Below are 6,098 nucleotides of genomic sequence, written 5' to 3' on the forward strand. Positions count from 1 at the left end.
ACTGTCCTGGTTTCTAAGGACAGCTGCCTTGTCTTCTTGATGTGTGCTGAATGTTCTCTTTACCATGCCTGTGCTTATTCAGTTTAAAAATATCTCTTGAACTTAATTATCTTGTATGACCTAATGATGAATTTCCTTATTTTTTCCACCCTTCCTTTTCTGATCAAGTGTTATCTGAGGTGTTTACTTCCTGGTGCCTTATGATTATGGGGTTCCATATCATGTTTCTTTAGTGTTGGCTTCGTTTTTGACATTGTCCAACCTGAAAATCTGAGTGGAATTGCTCAGGGTTTGCAGCTTTCACCATCAAAGTGATCTGGAGAGTGTCTACTCTTTTTCTCTAATTGATGGGGTGGAGTTGATATTCTCTGTGCAGCATTTCTTGTCTGCGTTATGTAAGGTTGGAGTCTAGGCAAAGATGGCAAGTGCCATTGAGCTAAAGTTGCTGAGGGACACTAATGTCACTAGATCTCTCTGGCTTCACACACTGCATTTGCAGCCCTTCTACTTCCTTAGCCAGGAGTGGGGAATTGGGACTGGGATTTTGGGTTATGTCTCAGATTCTGAACTTTTTGGAACATCCCTGGGCTTTCTGTTTTGCCTGCTTGGATTGATTCACAACAAATCCCTTAAATCAAAATGACCTGCATCTTTGTTCCCAAGAATAAAAGAGAATAAAGCCAGCTTGGGGTAAAGGAGTCCCAAAACAAGAGTGGGGATGTTGAGGGGAGCAGAAAAAAAAAAAAAAAAGAATGAGAGTGAGACCTCATCAGAGGATTTAGGAGCAGAAGGCCTGGATCCTGAACAGAGTTCTTGCTCCCAAAGGTATATAATAGGAGGATAGGGGAGACAGTTGGGGGCTCCTTTGAGATTTTAAAGATTATCTCAGTCAAAAGATTTGTAATTTCATTTGCAGAGGTAGATGTAACTTCATTTGTAATTTTACTTGCAGAAAGTTAAAAGAAACAAATATATCAAAAGAAGAAAAATGCCATATGAGCGATGATTTTTATGGCAGTAGTATATATAACTGTACATAATACTACATCTGCTGTAATAGCAAAAATGAAAAGCATTTTAAATGTCCAAGGACAGGGAAACCACAAAATAAACCGAAAAATCAATACAACAAAATATTATGTATCCATTGTAAGAAACAGGCATGATGACTCTAGAATTGTGTTGGTCAATATCAGAGTCACTAGCCTCTAGTGAATGTCTAAATTTGTATTTAAATGGATTACAATTAAATAAGAAATTCAGTTTCTCTGTTACTCTAGCCCCACTTCAAGGGCTGAAGAGGCATATGTGCTTAGTAGCTACCATCAAAATGCAGGTTTTGAACATTTTCATTATCATAGAATGTTCTATTGGAAGTACTGCTCTAGAATGCTGGAAAGGTGTTCACATGTGACTTTTGAAGTGAAACAAAAGTGGCATGAGAAGCACGTGCACTGATTATACCAATGGAAAAGTTATATACATGCACGAATAAAGATTAGTCAAGACAAGGAAGCATTAAAATTATTTCAATCAGGGAAATAAATGCATTAGGTGGATTTAAAAGTTACCTTTTAGAGTGGTCTAGAGTTCAATAACTAATGCAAGAAATTCATGAAAACTCTCTTTGGGAAGCCAATTGTACCTGCTGCTCCTGGACTAGACCCAGAGAAGTTGAAGAGGTGGCATCAAGTGATGGAAGAGAAAGTAAGCTGGCTTTGCCACTGAAACAGCTCTGTGATGTCATGGAAGTCACTGCAAGTCTCTCTTTTGTCAGATAAACTCCAAGGTGTCTTCCAGCTCAGAGGAATGGTTGTGCTTGTCTTCCAGGGGAGGGCAGGTCTTCAAGGGGCCCATTGTGCTAGGCATCAGGAGGCTCTACTAATGGAGAGACAGGAACAAGTTATCAGGTGGTGGGAGAGTTTAGCAGAATCTGGTGCTAACCATGGATTCTAGGGACAAAGAAGGAGAAGTGGAAGGGATACCTGAGGACAAAAGCTGGTCAGTGACAGGATGAGGGATTCATATTCTAAACACTAAAGAGGTATAAGAAAAATGGCATCTGTTTTTATTAAGTGTTAGAGATGACTTTGAACGGAACTTGAGTGAAACTGCCAACACAGCTGAGAAAATCCCAGTTCTGCTTGGTTCCTCGGAGACTCCACCCCCTCTTTTTCCGGCTGGTTCTCTAGTTACAAGTGGTTCACCAAACACCCTCCCATTGGCTTCTTAGTAACACTCTAGAGCAAGGCAATTCTTCCCTTTGTTCAACTATTTCTATGTCAGATCATAAAATCATACTTCTTGAAAATCACTTATTCTTGAACATTTCCTGTCTGAATTGATTTTACAGTGGTAGAGTTTTATCTAAATCATTTCACACTTCTTTTTAGAATTTGAAGATATGTAGCATTTCCCTCCTGTATTTTTCTGTTAAGCATCACATGGAGAAATGATTCTACTAAATGATTGAAATTATCATCTACCTTTATGACTTTTTGAGGCATAATAACTACTCATCCACATACCTTTGATATGTCTCATGTACACTCTGGTGTTATATTCCTGTTTATGCTTTTGTTGTACATTTAAAACAAAGCAAACTACCAGAATCTCTACCTGTAAGACCCTTTAATGATGTAAAACACATATATGAGTTGGTGTGTATCTGTGTGTGTGTGATCTACACATTCATTGAAAAATGAGCCATGCCCTGTGGGAGATCAAAGTTGAAAACACATAGTCCTATCTGCCAAGAAGCTTGTAATCAAGTGAACATGTGCTTCGATCATTTCTGGACAGCCCCCAAGTTAGAAAAAAATTGGGTTCCAAAAGTGTATTTTAAAGCCAATGGCTCAGAACCTAAAAATTTTTTCCTTTTAAAGTTTGTATATGTTTAATAGTTTTCAAATTCAGTCTCCCTAAAGTAACTGAATGTATAATATATATACATATACATATGTATATTATACCCTGGGCATCATTATACTCAGCATAATTTCATTCAATTTATCAATAGCTTTGAGAAACTAGAATATAAAGATGAGTAAGACATATTTCTTGTTCTCAAGCAGCTCCTAGTTTGGTAGGGAAGGCAGACCAGTTAACATATAACCACTAGTATGTACAATGGGAGCCAAATAGGTCCAGGAAGACTTCATAGAGAGCACTGGTAACCACTCTATCGAGAATGTGGGCATTTTTGCTAATGAACAGACCAGGAGGCTTGGAACACATCTTCCACTGACAGAGCTCTGGGGGTAGAAGAGGAAGGATCTGCCTCCCCTATTCTTCTGATCTGCTGATCCGGCTGTAGAGAGGCACCAGCTCCAAGGGAGTAAGATCATGGTCTGGAGCAAAGGCTGAATGACTTGTCAAACCAGGACTTCCTGCTAATGCAACTCCACAGGCTAACTTCCTGTTTTCTCCTCACTCTTCATCAGGAACCAGGAAGGAGAGCCTGTCCTTCTTCCAACAACAACATCACTGATTTCTTTTCTTTCCTGGCCCACTGTGCAGCTCAGAGAAGCCTAAGACATGCATTAAGAGCTCCTCGCTGCCTTTCAGATAAAATCCAAACTCCCTTCAAGGCCAGCCCTCATCTGTCTCCATCTTGAGCTCAGCCACATGCCACCATGTCCTCTTTGCTACAGCCATGTACACTCCTTGTAGTTCCTCAAGCACATCACACTCCCCAGTATGTTCTCCAGTTTTTTATTTATACTTTTCCTTTTGTTGAAAACACTTTTTCTTCTATTGGACTGTCTGAACCCAAGTCATTCATCTGTCCTCAGCTTGCATTGCATTTCCTTATGCATCTCAGGTCAATTTCCACTGACCTGAGATGAGGGAATTCCAAGATGACCCACTGCTTCCCTTTTCTTCGTTGTCATCAAACTTTATATGATTATTCTCTCCACTCCTTTCATCTGTAAGCTCCAGAGGGAGGGCACAGACCACAACTCTCTGACTCACCACTGTAGCCACCAGCACTTGGTGGATGCAGGGTAGGCTTCACAGGCGTGAGACCTGTGTCCTTGTGCTCAAAAAGGTGAGCTTCATGCTTGATTTAATGATTTGAATTTATTGTTTTGAGAGTTCTTAAAAACTCTGGACAAGGGGCACCACATCTTCATTTTGCACATTTTACAAATTGTGGAGCTGATCTCATGTGGATGAATAAATGAATATATATTAATCTTCACAATTCATTGAATCAAAAAAATTAAGGTTTCTGAAGTCCTAATTTCAAAATAGAAAAGGGATTTTAGAAGAAATTGCAATGTATAAGGCAGACATTTTTATGATCTATTTTGCTAATTTTCATGTATTGTTTGCATCCACGAGGAAAGAGAAACAATGCCTGAAAGATTTCATTCTGTTCTGTGACATGTATTTTCATTTAAAATTACTTTTTAGGGACACCTGGGTGGCTCAGCTGTTGGGTGTCTGCCTTTGGCTCAGGGTGTGATCCCGAGATAGGTCATGGGGTCCTTTATTGGGATCCCTGCGGGGAGCCTGCTTCTCCCTCTGCCAATGTCCCTCCCTCCCTTTCTGTGTCTCTCATGAATAAATAAAATCTTTAAAAAAATAAAATTACTTTTTATTCAACCACACTGTTTATGAATTTAAAAACAAAACAAAACAAAACAAAAAAACAAGTCCAGAATGATTTACTTTGTCCTGTGCCTGATTCATTAGACTTGGAAAGATGGGTATAACTTCTTAAAAAGGACAAAGGAGCAAGAATAATTCTGCAAAGAGTGGGTGCTGCCTAGATTTCTACTTCTGTAGGGTGCATGAACAGCAGCGGCAATATTTGAGTAGTGAAAGCAATACTAGAAAAGAATGAATCTCAAAGGAAAAAGATGCAAAGTGTGACATTGCATCATAAACTCAAGGAAGCCATTCAAGAGAGACTGTGGAGTCTGGGCTTTGGGCTTTTAAGGCCTACAAAGGACCTCTGGTAAGCTCTGTGAGGGCAGCTGGGGAGCCCTCTATTTTTATTAAGGATCCTCTGAACTGTCATCACCACCGCTGGCAGCCCTTGGCCGTCATCCACATCTTTAACTAATTGAGAAGGCGGCTTTTTGGTGGGAGGGGGCGGGAATGTGGGTTCCAACAGAGGGCAGCCTGGAGCAATATATCATTTTGAGAAGCTGATTTCTTCTCACCCTTACAGGTTCAGAGGACCAGCTCCAGGTTTTGTTATGCTAATCACTTGCTTTGTGGTCTTAATGATTTCCTATCTCCCGATCTTGGCTTCCTTGTGTGTAAAGCCGGAGGTGGATAAAAGCTTCACATCACCTCCCACCTACCCTTCTGGTACCCTCAGTCTCCACCTAAGGTCATTCCTTTCCCCATCTCTGGGAGTTTGGAACTGACACTCTGATCCATCCACTGAGTTCATCCTCACCAGGTCCCCATTTACTAATTCCTGACCCATTATTCTTTCTTGCACATGCAGTTGTCTTTGTCCCTGTGTCCTACTGAATACTCTCTTTTCACTCTCCTTGCTTTCTTGATTTATCTGCCTAATGCCTACTCACCCTTCAAAAATTAAATTCCATCCTGCCCAGAGCTCTCTTGAGCTTCACCCTCCATCCAGTCTACACAGTCCTGTTGACGGGCACTCATGTGTGCTCACAGCCCTCTGCTTCCCTCTGTTCCATCTCCCATCCCACTGTATCATCATTGCCTATTTCCTTGTCCTTCAGGAGTCCCCGAGTTCTTTGAGGGCCTCGATGTTACCTTCAACATCTAGCACAACCCCTGCGGCATAGTAGATGTTCAATCAATGTTTGTGGAATGAATGACTGAATGAACCAATGAAGGAATGAATGAGACCTCATCACCCTCCTGCCTCTTAGAAAGCAATACTGTACTTACTGGGCCTCCTGGAAACACAGGGCCTTGATGAAGGAGGGTCCAATGGTAGAGTTTAGGCTGGTGGGGAAAAGGAATCTCTTTGCCACTTAGCGGGCCCGTCTGCTTAGCCAAGACCCAGTTGGCTCAGCTCACAGCATAACTGTAAGGAATAGCAACAGGAGGTATCAGGAAAGCTCGTTGGGTTTTGTTGCCTTGCTCACATCTTCCAG

This window comes from Canis aureus, chromosome 2 (assembly GCF_053574225.1).
Source record: "Canis aureus isolate CA01 chromosome 2, VMU_Caureus_v.1.0, whole genome shotgun sequence".
In the NCBI taxonomy this organism is placed as follows: domain Eukaryota; kingdom Metazoa; phylum Chordata; class Mammalia; order Carnivora; family Canidae; genus Canis; species Canis aureus.